The 16,684-nt window shown below is 41.2% G+C and overlaps 1 long non-coding RNA gene across 3 annotated transcripts; it reads left to right on the top strand.

Annotated features, from left to right (window-relative positions):
• The first annotated feature begins 7,328 nt into the window (after nt 1–7,328).
• Nucleotides 7,329–14,818, top strand: LOC148775177 (uncharacterized). 3 transcript variants are annotated; one of them, XR_016039640.1, is made up of 4 exons: nt 7,329–7,454; nt 8,489–9,348; nt 11,231–11,381; nt 14,556–14,818. It is a non-coding gene; the product is annotated as an uncharacterized LOC148775177 (long non-coding RNA). The 3 variants fall into 3 exon arrangements; XR_016039641.1 differs by lacking the exons at nt 11,231–11,381; nt 14,556–14,818 and having other exon boundaries at nt 8,489–8,645; nt 9,328–9,699; XR_016039642.1 differs by lacking the exon at nt 8,489–9,348 and having other exon boundaries at nt 7,353–7,454.
• The last annotated feature ends 1,866 nt before the right edge of the window (nt 14,819–16,684 follow it).

Genomic DNA, 16,684 nt, shown 5'->3' with positions numbered 1-16,684 from the left:
TCCTTCCAATGAACACACAGGATTGATCTCCTTTAGAATGGACTGGTTGGATCTCCTTGCAGTCCAAGGGACTCTCAAGAGTCTTCTCCAGCACCACAGTTCAAAAGCATCAATTCTTTGGCGATCAGCTTTCTTCACAGTCAAACTCTCACATCCATACATGACCACTGGAAAAACCATAGCCTTGACTAGACGGACCTTTGTTGGCAAAGCAATATCTCTGCTTTTTAATATACTATCTAGGTTGGTCATAACTTTCCTTCCAAGGAGCAAGCTTCTTTTAATTTCATGGCTGCAGTCACCATCTGCAGTGATTTTGGTGCCCCAAAAAATAAAGTCTGACACTGTTTCCACTGTTTCCCCATCTATTTCCCATGAAGTGATGGGACCAGATGCCATGATCTTGGTTTTCTGAATGTTGAGCTTCAAGCCAACCTTTTCACTCTCCTCTTTCACTTTCATCAAGAGGCTTTTGAGTTCCTCTTCACTCTCTGCCATAAGGGTGGTGTCATCTGCATATCTGAGGTTATTGATATTTCTCCCAGCAATCTTGATTCCAGCTTGTGCTTCATCCAGCCCAGCGTTCCTCATGATGTACTCTGCTGCTGCTGCTGCTACTGCTGCTGCTGCTGCTAAGTCACTTCAGTCGTGTTCGACTCTGTGTGACCCCATAGACGGAAGCCCACCAGGCTCCCCCATCCCTGGGATTCTCCAGGCAAGAACACTGGAGTGGGTTGCCATTTCCTTCTCCAATATGTGAAAGTGGAAAGTGAAAAGTGAAAGTGAAGTCGCTCAGTCGTGTCCGACCCTTAGCGACCCCACGGACTGCAGCCTACCAGGCTCCTCCATCCATGGGATTTTCTAGGCAATAGTACTGGAGTGGCTTGCCATTGCCTTCTCCGGATGTACTCTGCATATAAGTTAAATAAGCAAGGTGACAATATACAGCCTTGACGTACTGCTTTTCCTATTTGGAACCAGTCTGTTGTTCCATGTCCAGTTCTGACTGTTGCTTCCTGACCTGCATACAGGTTTCTCAAGAGGCAGGTCAGATGGTCTGGTATTCCCATCTCTTTCAGAATTTTCCACAGTTTATTGTGATCCACACAGTCAACGGCTTTGGCATAGTCAATGAAGCAGAAATAGATGTTTTTCTGGAACTCTCTTGCTTTCTCCATGACCCCCTATTGGCAAGGTACTAAAAAAGAAAAAAGCTGTCAAAAACAAAAATAGAATTTTTAGACTCTCAGATCCAGAAAAACAAATTTGGAATAAAAGGATGAGTTTAGACCTGAGAGGCAATAGACGAATAATCAACACAGACCGTGTCTGCCACAAAAATAGGAATTTGGATTTTAAGAGCAGTGGGAAGACACTGGTTGGTTTTAAGTGCGAGTCGGTGTGATGAGATTTTTCCTTTGAGACTATCTCTCAGGCTACTGTGTAGAAAGCAGAGCAGAGACGAGCAGGGTCAGAATCAAGAAGACCAGTCAAGAAGCTCTAGCAGTTTCTATATTATGCATTCAATTTTCTTAATAATTACAGAGTATTTAAATGATTTTTATTGGGTGAAATGTATTTTGGGGGAAACTGTTCAATATTTATCTAAGTTGTCAAAGTTTCTCCAGGTAAGAATACTGGAGTGGGTAGCCATTCTCTTCTCCAGGGGCTCTTCCCCACCCGGGGACTGAACCCGGGTCTCCTGCATTGGCAGGCAGATTCTTTACCAACTGAGCCTCCAGGCAAAATAGTAGATGCTTGCTTTGTGGGATATTTTCATTATAAAAGTACATGTGTTATATAGGTTTTTTGAGGTGCAACTAAAAAATGTTCACTAGAATAAACTCAGATATTCAGGCCCTATTATTATCATGCCCATGAAAATAAAGATGGGAACTTTCCCAATAGCCTGACTTAGGGTCAGCCAAAGAGCCTCATTACTTTAATGTAGTTTTGAGGAAATTTCGGTGAATGTATGCTCCATGGAATCCAATGACCCTAACTAAACTATGATTATTTCTTATAACACTACTTGGCTTAGGACATAAAGCACAATACTAGCCCATGAGTCACTGTGAAGGGGCAAAAGCATATCTCAGTTTGAAAGTCTGGCTTAAATGAAAGAACAATTTTAGATTAAGTAGGAAAATGGGTTGACTACATATTCTTCAGACCATCATTCATAGATATTATTTTTGTAACAAAACTTTTGATATGTAGTCTTGCCGTTATACTCCCATATCATATCTGAAGAGCCTGACATATAGTAGTTGCTCACTAAATATTGTTTAAATGAATGTGAGCCGTTTTATGTTACTGATTAAGACCATACTTTAATCAGAGACAGGTCACTTGACTGGATAAAAGTCCAATGTGCCAAGAAGAACCAAGGGAGTTTTCATAAGCAAAGCACATTTTATATTAGAGAACAGTTCTGAGATTATTCCAGCACAGAACAGAGGGGTGACTAAAGTCCAAATTTCTGTGCCATGAAACATGGTTTTTCATATGTAAGTATTAACAAAGGCTCAAAACAACCACTATGAAATCTCAATAAAGCAGTAATAGAATGTCTAATGCCAAGAAAACAATTATATATATATATATATTTATATGTGTGTGTATGTGCGTGTGAATTTCTAGGCTGTATTCTGTTTCATTGGTCAGTATATTATTATATTAATATACAAATACCATACTGTCTTAATGAATATAACTTTATAGTAAATATTAAAATCATGGACTATAAGGCCTCCAACTTATTTGTTTTTCAACTTTGGGTTAATTCTAAGATTTTGCCTTTCTTCATAAATTTTGTCTGTTGGGATTTTAATTAGGATTCCACTGACTCTGTAATTTGGACAAATTGACATGTTACTGTTGAGTCTTCTAACTGAAGAACAAATGATACCTTTTTGTTTATTTAGATCTCCTTTAACTTCTTTCAGCAGTGTTTTGCTTCGGAGGTAATCCCATATTTTATGTTTATACAGCAGAGTGCTGGTGAGCCAACTCTTCCAGCAAGGTGGGAGGTCACAGAGCCCTAATGTGCTTTGTTTGCCAATTTCTGTGGTGTGAATACTCAAACCATGATCAGCTTCAAGCTCTCAGTGTGACATCACCCAACATGGAGTTCCAAAGAGATGAGACAATGAGCTGTTGTGTGAGCCGAATCCAACACACATTGAATATATCTGTAAATATTTCATGGTTTTGGTGCCATTTTAAATTCCTGACATTGTAAATGTTCTGTTGTTGAGTGAGGGGATTTTCTTGTCTTCCTTTAAAGAGAGTTAAAGTCTGTTTTTGTGGGGCAGTTAAGTTACTTGCAGATCAGGCTGATCTTTTTGAATTACAGCTTTATTTTACAGCCTTTAGGCTTAGTTTAGCTTTTCTATTGATACTAAGGCATGACCCTTCTGAGGTCTTTACTCAGTACCCCAAGTGTTCAACAAGCACTTTCCACTCTGCACAGTAAGAACTCAGGTCTCTCAGTCCTGTGTCAGCTTTGGGGATTGTTCAGCTTAGAGATTCCCATCAGCTGTTCTTTGCTAGGCCTTCAGGGTTTCATCCAAAATGTGCCCAGATTAGTAGTTACACAAAGTCTCAAGGGAGTCCCCGTGCAGATTTTTGAAGCTCTTCATTATTTTTTAAATTTTTAATATTTTATATTGGGCTGTAGTTGATTTATAATGTGTTAGTTTCAGGTATAGAGCAAAGTGATTCAGTTATACAAATACATGTGTCTGTTCTTTTTCAAAGTCTTTTCCCATTTAGGTTCTTATAGAATACTGAGCAGAGTTCCCTGTAATATATAGTAAGTCCTTGTTATTTATCTATTTTAAATATAGTAGTGTATATATGTCCGGAGAAGGCAATGGCAAGCCACTCCAGTACTCTTGCCTAGAAAATCCCATGGATGGAGGAGCCTGGTAGGCTGCAGTCCGTGGGGTCACTAAGGGTCAGACACGACTGAGCGACTTTACTTTCAGTTTTCACTTTCACACATTAGAGAAGGAAATGGCAACCCACTCCAGTGTTCTTGCCTGGAGAATCCCAGGGAAGGGGGAGCCTGGTGGGCTTCCGTCTATGGGGTCACACAGAGTCGGACACGACTGAAGTGACTTAGCAGCAGCAGCAGCAGTGTATATATGTCAATTCCAAATTCCCAGTTTATCCCTCCCCACCACCTTTCCCCTTTGATAACCATAAGTTTCCTTTCTATGTCTGTGAGTCTGTTTCTGTTCTGTAAATAAGTTCCTTTGTATCATTTTTTCTATATTCCACATGTAAGCAATATCATATGATATTTGTGAAACACTTTCTTTATATGGTGTCTCTTTAACACTCCCCCCACCCCGCCCCCACCACACCCCACTTCAGCCTCCAACAACTCCAATCTTTGTCTCTTTAATTCAACAAGATTTCAGGGTTTTGACTGGGTTCCCAACCCCTGGGCAGCAGTTTAACAGCTAGAGTGGTTATGGGGCTCACTTATTTGTTTCCCTCATCTCCAAGGGCACATTCTTCACTCCTTATCGTCCCAATATTTGAATACAGTTGTATCATTGATTTTGTCCCGTTTTCTAGTTGTTTATATGGGAAGGGCAAGTTCTATTTCAATTACTCCTTCACAGCCAGAATAGAAGTTATTGGTTTGTTTTTGAATCTGAGTCAATACATGCTTAATGGAAAATGTTTGTGTTAAAAGGGCTGCTTTGTGTACTAAGGGCTCTGAGAGCAATAGAAACCAATTTAGGGGAAAACCAATGTGCATATTCTAGGTGAAGAGAGAGAACTGGGGAGGCTTTTAGGAGAAGAAACTCAGAAGTTCAGATGTTTCAAATCCAAACCAGAACTCCTAATCTTAGCCCCAGACCTGCTCCTCTAAGTATGCCCTATCTCAGTTAATGGCAACTCCATCCTTAGAGTTGATCAGACTAAAAACTTGGATGACATCCTTGTGACCTTTCTTTCTCTCTTATCCCACATCCAATCTGTCAGCAAACTCCATCAGACCTATCTTTAAGCTAAATGTAGAATTCAACCCTGTCTCATGGCCTCCACTGTCCCCACCCTGGCTCAAGCCATTAGCAGTTCTTGATTGGATTTCTGTAGCAACCACCTAACAAATCTCCTGCTTCCACCCTTGTCTTCCTACAACCTATTTTCAATTCAGCAGCCAGAGAGATCCTCCGCTGTGTAACTTCCCGATTCAAACCCTCCAATAAGCGCCTCATCTCCCTCAGAATGTAATGGGGACTTCCCTGGCAATCCAAGTGTTAAGAATCTACTGGGCAATATAGGGGATGTGGGTTCGATTCCTGGTTGGGGAACTAGGATCCCACAAGCCGAGGAGCAACCAAGCCTGCAAGCTGCAATTACTGAGCCTGAGCACCACAGCTAAAGGATCCGTGTGCTGCAACAAAAGATCCTGCATGACACAAGGAAGATTCTGCATGCCACAACTAAGGCCCGACACAGCCAAATAAATATTTTTTAAAAGCTTTGCAGTGGTTTACAAGGTCTCTCCTTACCTTTCCCCCTTTGACCTTCACTCTTCTCCCCCATGCTCACTCTCCTCAGACCACACTGGTTTCCTCCCAGTTCCCATTTCCGAGGGTTGCCTCGACCTCAGGACCTTTGCCCTTGCTCTTCACTTTTCCCTTCCCCAAAATACTCAAAAGGCTTGCTCCTTCATTTCTTTAAGTCTTTGCTCAAATGTCCCTCCTCAGTGAGGCCTTCCCTGACCATTCCATTTAAAATTGCAGTGACCTGACCTCCACACCTGCTCTGGCATCCCCACCACATCCTTCTTCCCTGCTTAATGTTTTTCCATAGCACTTACCCCTCCTAGTCTGTGATATAATTTATTTATTTATTTTGCTCATTGTCTATTCTCTCCCACCACCACCGTCACCACCACTGTAACGCAAATTTTGTAAGTCAGGAAGTTTTGTCTGTATTAGTCACTGATGCTCAGCACCTAAAAGAGTATCAGGCACAGTCAGCCTCAGTAAGCATTTCGTGAACAGATGAATGAAAAGGCAATGGTAGGGGAGGTAATCAGTGAAGGATCATTTCATGATGAGGGGTCGGCACAAAACAGCAACGAAAGGTTAAAGAGATCAGGAAACCGAAATGAGATGTACGTAGCTGGAATGAAGGGCCCGTGGAAATATAGCCAAGAGGCAGGGGATGGTTTGCCATGCTAAGGTTTTTGAACTTCACCCTAAAGCAACGAGGTGTCGTTGAAAGATTTTTAAGCTCAGTGGAGAGAGCTGTGAATGAAGCCTGATCATGTCAGTGGTTTAGAAAGATCACTCTGCCAGAGATATCAGTTAAGAAGTGGTGAGGCCAGACACAAGGAGACCAGTTGTTTCTAATTGCAGCAGATCTGATGACAAATGGTGAGGACTCTAAATCGATGGCCAGAGGTATTAACACAGAGAGGGAGCAAATTCGAAGGATAGTTAGGAAGTTAAATCTTCAGGACTCTGTAAATGAATCAGTTGTGAGTTGTGAGACAGAGCAAGAATTCAGGATGGCAACCAGGTTTCTAGTTTGGGTGACTTGAGAGGAGATGGTGCCATTCACTGAACACAGCTGTAAAGAAATTATACAGCCTCACCAGTCATCTTCTTGTTATTGGGTCACCAGGGCCCAGTGCTGATGAGTGCAAAGCCCAAGCCATTCATCTGTATTCACCTTATGTGAACACCCAGCTGGTGGCAGGAAGTCTGACCTGAGCGCCCTGAGTCAGCAGCCTCCCTTCTATTATGAAAGACCAAGCCTATAATGTAAACACTGCTTTAATTTGTTAAACAGGGCTTTGTGGCTTCTTGCCCCACCTTAACTGCCCTATGAAGTAACTGGAGAAGGAAATTATGTGTAAGTTTCCCTAAAGAGAAGTTTAGATTTGTCTAAGATTAGGAAGGTACAGGCGACAAGGATTGTCACTACCAGAACCTGCCGTGACAATGAATGTTTATGCAAAATACAGTGTTAGACACTAAACTAAGCTCATGTGCCCTTGAGGTGCTACTTTATACCTCTGCCTTTGTGAGAAGATCTTTTCCTTTAATTGGGTAGTGAGGGGAGTGGTGAAGAAGACATTTGACTGACCAGACTGGTCAACCTTGGAGCCAGTGGTCAAGTAGTCAGATTACCCCTACCGTGAAGTTCAAGCAGCCTGAATTTCCCTCCCAGGCTGGGACTGGCTGGAGCAGAGAAACAGGCTGTGGGATGAGGACTCCAGAGAGAGCACCCAGGAAGAGAGCCTGAAGTTATCATTTACCCATCAGAGAGATCAGGCTGATGAGTGAAATTTGAGTGTGAAGCAAATAGACTATGAGCAGAGTCAGCAAGAGCGAGTAAGTCAGTTTAGTAGAGAGGAAGGGACACATCCTGAAAAGATTCCTTGAGGGTCTGGAAAAGAGAAGCAGCACCTGCCTGTGAGTATACAGAAATCTGCTGAAGGGACTCACTTAAACATGAGCAGTTTACATAGCAGCTGGAATGGAAGGAATGGAAGAAGTGGAGGATGGAATAGAACAAAGGAGATTAAGATTTAATGTCACACTGTAGGAAGGTAGAATATTTGCGTAATTCATTTAGAAAGCTTTTACTAAGTACCTGTGCTGTGCTTTGCTAAATTGCTTTAGTCGTGTCTGACTCTGTGACCCCATGGACTGTAGCCCGCCAGGCTCTTCTGTCCGTGGGATTCTCCAAGCAAGAATATTGGAGTAGGTTACCATGCCCTCCTCCAGGGGATCTTCCTGACCTAAGGGTCGAACCTGCATCTCTAAAGTCTCCTGCGTTGGCAGGAAAGCTCTTTACCACTAGTGCCACCTGGGAAGTCCTACTAAGTACTTGTGCTGTGCCGTGCTAAGTCACTTCAGTCGTCCAATTCTGTGCAACCCTATGAACTGTAGCCCTCCAGGCTACTCTGTCCGTGGGATTCTCCAGGCAAGAATACTGGAGTGGGTAGCTATTCTCTTCTCCAGGGGATCTTCCCCACCTGGGATCGAACTGGCATGTCTTATGTCTAACCTGCATTGGCAAGTGGGTTCTTTACCACTAGTGCCCCTGGGAAGCCCTATTAAGTACCTATAAATACGTAAAACAATATTGCCACCTGAATGGAAGAAACAGATTATAGGTTAGTGCAGTTGGAGGAGGCTTTTAACACATATATAACTTCTAATGAAGTGCTGCTCCTAATTAGAAAAATGACATGTATACAATTTATTTTTTGATGATACAGCTAAAGATGGCAATTCTGAGTTAAGCATATATTGTGTAAGAGTTTTACCCCATGGTTTTGACATAGATAACTTTTCTTGGTTACTAATTTAACCCTCCTGTAAGTTTTAATCCATGACTCAAGTCAGGAGGCTCACCATTATGATGAATATTTTAAAAATGATAAATGAAATAAAAGCATTTGAGTTTAAAAGATTGTCATAAATCCTTTGTTTTTTTACAGCTCCTTGTACTGTTCTTCAGAGGCTGGATAGCTTTATTGAACTATTGAGAATTAATGGACAGGAAAGAAGAAAAAAATTTTTTTCCTGCACAGGCAAGCAGCTCACTCTGAATGGAAATATTGTTCCCTGGGCCTTTTACATATTTGTGAAACATGGGTAATGTTCTGTGTTGTTGCACTAACTTGTTTTTACCTCTCTATGTACGACAAATAGCATTGGAGAAAGCAGCAAGTCACCATTAAAAATTTACCTCATTAGATAGATATAAATATAGAAATATATATATTTTTACTGCAATCCTAACACCTTGCTTGAGTACAGTAAAGTGCATCTGGGTCACTGAGAAATCGGATGGCCATGTTATTCACTCTCCAAATATATTAGTGCTCAGATAAAGCTATGGTTCCCTTTTTGCTGATATGTTTACAATTTCTTTGTCTGAACTGAAAAGAGGAAGTATTACAATATGATCATTTCCTTAAATAATGACATGGAAAAATGTGTGAAATGTGATAGGAAAAACAAACAATTATGAATTCTTCATGAAACTAAAACCTGTGTTTTGACGGAAGAAAGACTAAGCCTATTAAAAAGTGGATTTTAAATGCAGTTTGTTTTTTTCTCCAAAGAGCACATTTGTGTAGCATACAATCTGATATGTGGTACGTTGTCGGCAAAAGGGACAACCTCAGTCATCCAAGTTCTAAAGATGCTTTTTTTTGGGTTTCTCTGCAGTAACCAGACATTCATTTTCAACATATAAATGCTACTTTCTGAAGAGAGGATACATCTGGTTAACTGACGGCCAGGAAGATTAATAACTTATACTGCATTTCAGGATTCCCTGATACCTCAGCTGGTAAAGAATTCGCCTGCCATGCGGGAGACCCTGGTTCGATCCCTGGGTTGGGAAGATCCCCCAGAGAAGGGAATGGCTACCCACTCCAGTATTCTGGCCTGGAGAATTCTATGGAGTCTAAAGTTCATGGGGTTGCAAAGAGTCAGACACAGAGTGAGTGACTTTCACTTTCGCACTGTGCTTCAGTTCTTTTCTCCCAGTGGCACTCAGTTTTCTAATCAATAACAAACACATTTTCCACGTCAGAGGATTTCACTGTCCCTCTGTGTTATGATGACTACATGTTACCCCAAAACATAGTGCCTTGAGGCATTATAACCATGCATTATATAATGTATTTATTACCTCTTACTGTTTCTTTGGTCAAAAATTCAGACCAGGAACAGAATGGATGGCTGGTTTCTTTTCTGCAATATCTGGAGCATCAACTGGAAAATTCAAAGGCTGGAACCATCTGAGAGATCATCCATTCTCACTGTATGACAGTGGCTGATGCTGGCTCATGGCTGGGGGCTGGCTGGGGCTGTCAGCCAGGATATCTGCACTGGACCTCTCTATGTGGGCTGGGTTTCCTCACAACGTGATGACTGAGTTCTAAGGGCAAGTATCCAAAGAGAGAAGGAGAAAGAGATGGAGGTTGTATCTTTTGCGTGGGCTGGGCTTCAGAGTCACATGTTTAATGATGGTCTGCCAGACTCCAATGCTTTGGGTAGCCACAAGTCCCTGTTCGGGTTCATAAGCTTGAGACAGATCCTATCTCATATAGGAGGTTGTAAGACATGCATGTAGGATGGGAAAAATGTATACATAGAGCCATCTTTGGAAGATACAATCTGCTACACTGTGATTCTAGAAAGGTCTCCCATCCAAGTACTAACTAGGCTGAACCCTGCTTAGCTTCTGAGATCAGACGAGATCGGGCGTGTTCAGGGTGGTATGGCCATAGATTAGAAAGATATTGGAGATTCATCTTGTAGTTGCTACATGATTTAAATTTTAATAATTTTATTACAAATAAAATATCTACTCATATGAAAAATTTAGGAAAATATAAAGGGAAAGAGTCCAATAAAGTCCTACCACCTAAATAAACCACAGCCTCCGAGGATGAAAGTTTTCATATAGTCACATCTACAATTTCCCCCTGTGGCCTCTTTCATTGCCTTCCCCTCCCAACTTTTAATGAAAATTTTGAAAGAGGATTTCTAAGAACATCCATTTACTTTCCAAAAGATTCACCAGGTATTCACGTTTTGCAATATTCGCTGTATATTTTTAACCCGGTAAAAAGTTAGTTAGAAAGCTAGTTGCAGATATCGCGATACCGCCTCAATGTACTGTTATTGTTGATTGTTGTTCAGCTCTAAGTTGTGTCCCACTCTTTGCGACCCCATGGACTGCAAGCACGCCGGGCTTCCCTGTCCTTCGCTCTCTCCCAGAATTTGCTCAAACTCATGTTCACTGAGCCAGTGAAGCCATCCAAGCATCTCATCCTCTGTCGTCCCCTTTTCCTCCTGCCCTCAATCTTTCCCAGCATCAGGGTCTTTTCCAATGAAGTGACTGTTCTCATCAGGTGGCCACAATATTGGAGCTTCAGCATCAGCCCCACCAATGAACATTCAAAGTTGATTTCCTCTAGGATTGACTGATTTGATCTCCTTGCAGTCTAAGGAACTCTCAAGAGTCTCCTCTAGCACCACTGTTTGAAAGCATTGATTCTTTGGCACTCAGTTATGGCAGTATGTTTCTCCTAAAAATAAGGGCATTATCCTAAATAATCACAACACCATTATCATCTAAGAAAAGTAATAGTCTCATAATGCTATCTCATATCCATTCTATATTCAATATTCTCCATTTGTTTCATGACCATCTTTCACAGCTTAAAAAAAAAAAAATTAGGATCCACTCAAGGTTGACATTTGGCCCCTGTGTGACTTTGGCTGGTTTCCTGACCTGGATCCTGTGCCCTCAGTTCCCACCTCTGGCAGACACCCTTATCCGGGAGATCCCTGCCCACCCACAGAGTTGTTGTGAGTATCACATTCATTCAACTCATACTTACTTGACACCTACTGTGTACTGGATCATCATGCTCTCATGGAGCTTACACTCTAGACAGATAATAGAAAAGAATAGTCTTTCAGAGTTAACAATGCTGTATAAATATGGGGGATTATCTTTTCAGATTAAAGGCCTGGGGCAAATCTTGAAAAAAAAATCTCCTTTATGCAAAATAAAATAGATTTGGATTAAAATTAAATCATTCCTGTTCTGTAGAGGTGATTGGCAAGCTCAATGAACAGATTAGTAGTACTGAGCAGAATGACAGCTTTGGAAGTTGTTGTCTTATCCACTTTAAATTCCAAAGTGCATGTATGTTCAGTCGTGTCCAACTCTTTGTGATCCCAGGGACTGCAGCCAGCCAGGCTCCTCTGTCCTTCACTATCTCCCAGAGTTTGCTCAAATTCATGTCTGTTGAGTTGACGATGGCATCTAATCATCTCATTCTCTGCCCAGTTCTGTTGCCTTCAGATTTTCCCAACACCAGGGCTTCCCAGGTGGTCCAGTGGTAAAGAAAATCTGCCTACCAATGCAGAAGCCATAGGGTACATGGGTTCGATCCCTGGGTGGGGAAGAGCCCCTAGAAGAGGGCATGGCAACCCACTTCAGTATTCTTGCATGGGAAATCCCACAGACAGTGGAGCCTGGTGGGCTACAGTCCACGAGGCTGCAGAGTTGGACTCAACTGAGCACACATGCACTTTGGAGTTTAAGTGTAAAAAAGCACCACATAAAGAGGTTCTTCTGCTTCTAATTAAATAAAATTATGTATATGCAATCATGTCTGTTGAGTTGATGATGCCATCTAATCATCTCATCCTCTGCTGCCCAGTTCCACCCAGTCACATATTTGCTAATTTTTGACTTTCTTAGTTTTTATTTTTCTAAATACTTAATAAGCAAAAAAGCAAACCCATTTATTAGAACACAGAGATGGTGAGACTCACAGGGGTTAGAGCTGAAAGGGGCTATAGAGGTCATCTAACCCAGATTCCACATTTTTACAGAGGATCTCATCAGTGGTGATTTTAGAGGAATTTGTATGACTTTTAAGGCTCTAGATGCACATAGTTTCTATATGTAGAAGCCCAATTTTGAAATCCTGCTTATTGGATAAAACAACCAGAATCTTATATTACCTTCATCTTTGTTCCTCATCTTCCAGTTACATGGATTTTCTTTTCTGTCCTGTGACAGCTGAAGGGAAAGTGGTGTGACAGTGTAACAAGCATTGTGTAATGGTACTCGCCTGCTTGGAGGTCTATCTCATGCCGCTAGAAGGGTGATGGATCTTCTCCAGCAATATGAAAGAGATCACTTTGGAGCCTTTCTCTGAGACAGCTGACAGGCATTGCTTCTTCCTGTCTTTGGCTCTAAGCCGCTCAGCAATGTGGTTGGAGAGTGGATGCTAATACTTGGGGATTTTATTCTCCTGGTCTAACAGTTCTGGGTGCTGTTGGTTCTCAGGGAAATTTAGGACAGTGCCTTCTGTTACTTTCGGGTTGGCTTGATGAGCAAGGGGGGTCTGGTCAGATGAGGACAAATTAAAGTCATTTGTTCATTCATGTGCTGGTGCCCCTGTATTTAGGAACAGATGTTCTAAGGATGGCAAAATGGAGGACTTCAGGATTTTTTATAAAACTGAATGACCATCCTCTTGGGACTCCTTAGGGACTTAGCAGAGCCCCATGTGTTACACTTACCCTGACTTTTAGGTTTCTTTGTTTTTATCACTGAGGATATTTTATCAGTTCAGTTCAGTTCAGTTCAGTTCAGTCGCTCAGTCGTGTCCGACTCTCTGCGACCCCATGAATCACAGCACGCCAGGCCTCCCTGTCCATCACCAACTCCCGGAGTTCACTCAAACTCATGTCCACAGAGTTGGTGATGCCATCCAGCCATCTCATTCTGTCGTCCCCTTCTCCTCCCGCCCCCAACCTTTTCCAGTGAGTCAACTCGTCGCATGAGGTGGCCAAAGTATTGGAGTTTCAGCTTTAGCGTCAGTCCTTCCAATGAACACACAGGATTGATCTCCTTTAGAATGGACTGGTTGGATCTCCTTGCAGTACAAGTGACTCTCAAGAGTCTTCTCCAACACCACAGTTCAAAAGCATCAATTCTTCAGCAATCAGCTTTCTTCACAGTCCAACTCTCACATCCATACATGACCACGGGAAAAACCATTGCCTTGACTAGACGGACCTTGGTTGGCAAAGTAATGTCTCTGCTTTTTAATATACTATCAAGGTTGGTCATAACTTTCCTTCCAAGGAGCAAGCGTCTTTTAATTTCATGGCTGCAATCAGCATCTGCAGTGATTTTGGAGCCCCCAAAAATAAAGTCTGACACTGTTTCCACTGTTTTTCCATCTATTTCCCATGAAGTGATGGGACCAGATGCCATGATCTTTGTTTTCTGAATGTTGAGCTTCAAGCCAACCTTTTCACTCTCCTCTTTCACTTTCATCAAGAGGCTTTTGAGTTCCTCTTCACTTTCTGCCATAAGGGTGGTGTCATCTGCATATCTGAGGTTATTGATATTTTTCCCGGCAATTATATAGATTTTCTTAAAATAAATGACCAGTCTCTTATTTACAATTTACAACTTTTGGTGATCTTTCAGAACTTACCAATGAATAAAACAATAATTAGCAATGCCATGTTAACTCATTTCAATATACTGGAGACTGCCTATGTTCTCTTATGCCTCTCTCCAAAGAGCATGTGATAACAGTACAGTATACCCAGTATTTAACCAGGATTCCAGGAATGTGATAAAAGTTGGCAATGGGGAAACCCTTAGAGAATGGTGGTAAGTATATCCCGCTTCAAAAGTATGACCCAGGTATGGTCAAATTCTTTTTCCAGTTCTTCTTCAGCTTAGTTGAGAAAGGCAATAATTTCCAGAAAGAAGTTACTGGATACTGTGGGTGGGTGGGGAAGCTGAATTAAACATATAGACTAAAAGAAATATCACTTACTCAATCATGCATTTAACAAATATTCATGGAGTATCTAGTATATGTTGGAGATAAGCAGTGAATAAAACTTTAGAGAAGATATGTAGTTTTTAATACTCTTTAAATCATTGAATTTTCACAATAACCCTAGAAGTTAAAACTATTGTCTTTTTGTATTTTGCAGATGAGGAAACGGAGGCATGGGATGGTTAAGTAGCCCAAAGTTACTCAACTGGGAAGTGACAGAACCATAGGAGCAATAAAATATTGATAACCTTTGCAAATCCCTGTTGCTTGGATGTTTCTGGCTTGGGAGCATTATTGTAAAAGGATTATATGTAATCACAAAGGGTAGCAAATCTGAATCTCATTCAAGAATGCATCCTAGTTATATATTCAAACATCAATTTTGTCTTTCTCCTAAAAGATCACAAATAATAAAATTAAGCAAAAGCAGGAGGTGACTGGATAAAAATGGTGAGACATATTCTTAATGCAAAGAGCTTTTCATGTTGTATTATGTCAACAGCTTATTTATTCATTTGGCTTCCAATAACTGAAACCTAGCCACATAAAAAAATAAAACACAAATACCACTTCTCTTTATGGCATGAAACACTACTGAAGCAATACATTCTGAAGCTGAACTGCTTGGAGTCCCTATACATTTACCTGTTATAAAATGTACCTTCTATACATTTATATTAACAGAACCACAATTGTTAGTATATAATTGATAGTACTACTATATAATAGAGTAGTAATTTGACTGTTTCAATGAACCCATACTCAATAGCAAGAAGATCTAGGGGAGGTTAGAGACCTTTGAGGAGTTGGGAAGGATCTGTCACTTTGGGGATCATGCAGAGCAAAGAGCAGCTCTATCAGGAAGGAAAGCCTGTGGTTCAAAAATATAATTCAAAATTGAATTTTATTTTTCAGCCGCACCTGACGGCATGTGGATCTTAGATCCCAGACCAGGGATTGAACCTGTGTCCTCTGCATTGTCCAGTGGAGTCTTAACCACTGGACTGCCAGGGAAGTCCAAGCCCATGATTCAAAAGAGAGATCTTTAGGAGACATTGGGCTTCCCTGGTAGCTCAGATGGTAAAGCATCTGCCTGCAATGTGGGAGACCTGGGTTCGATCCCTGAGTTAGGAAGATTCCCCTGGAGGAGGGCATGGTGACCCACTCCAGTATTCTTGCCTGGAGAATCCCCATGGATAGAGGAGCCTGGTGGGCTACAGTCCATGGGGTGACAAAGAGTCGGACATGACTGAGCAACTAAGCACAAGTCTCACTGCTTCCAATATGACTGGTGACTGGATTGAGCCAGAGTTCAAATTTTTCTGCTTTTCACAGAATTAATTTAAAGAAAATATTGTAATGTAGTATTGTTATTTCTACCAGTGGGGTCCTTCTATATCATTACTCTTATCTTTAATTATTTTCTAGAGTTCTAGAGTTATTGTTACCTTAGGAAATTTTTGTATATGGTTACAGTTTCCCCTAAATATTATGCCAATATTCTTAAAAGTATCCTCAAAGCTGGTGAAAATGAAGGAAAGAAAGGAAACTAATGTTTATTGAATACCTACCATGTGTTTGGCATAGTTCTCAGTGTGTTACATAGCACATGTAATTTAGTTCTTACAACAACTCTAAGAAGTAGGCACTATTACTCCACAGATGAGAAAATAGATTCCTAGAGAGGTAAGGCTTGCAATAATGAAACGAATGGCAGGATATAAAATCCTCAGCTCTTGCTTTTCTTTTGTTAGTGAGGCTGTTGCAGGGTTATACTTGCGATAAAAGTTTGTTGCTAGTGCTAAATTATACAATAATAACAAAATAACAAACCATTATTTACTGTACACCTAGCATTCCAGGCATGTATCATGTATCATCATTAATTTTATTCCCATAAAGTTGGTGTTGTTTTCCATTTTTATTGATAAGGAGCCAGGACCAGAATGTAAATTAATGCACCGCTTCCTCCACTGAGAAAGTTTCCCTTTGAAAGAAAACGTCAGTGTGCTTAGTGACAGAGATGATTCTATCTTCTGGCACTAGCTCCTTATCTCCTTGAGATCACACTTAGAGTAGCACAGGTTTAGAAAGATCAAGTAAATCACTCACAGTCTCATAGGTCATGAGTGTTAGAGACAGGATTCCAACCCAGGTCACCCTGCTCTTCCCAATACCACACTAATTTCCAAGCGTTCAAGGAATGAGCTGCTGGCCCCAACAAACAGCTCTTCAGAACGTTCTCCCGTCATTGCGCTTTCCCTCCCCCATTCCTTGCCATCACTT

This window comes from Moschus berezovskii, chromosome 17, assembly GCF_049115385.1.
Source record: "Moschus berezovskii isolate FMDL1 chromosome 17, NW_MosBer_1.0, whole genome shotgun sequence".
Taxonomy (NCBI): Eukaryota; Metazoa; Chordata; class Mammalia; order Artiodactyla; family Moschidae; genus Moschus; species Moschus berezovskii.
The sequence above is the reverse complement of the archived record's forward strand: the minus strand, read 5'-3'. Positions and strand labels throughout refer to the sequence as shown.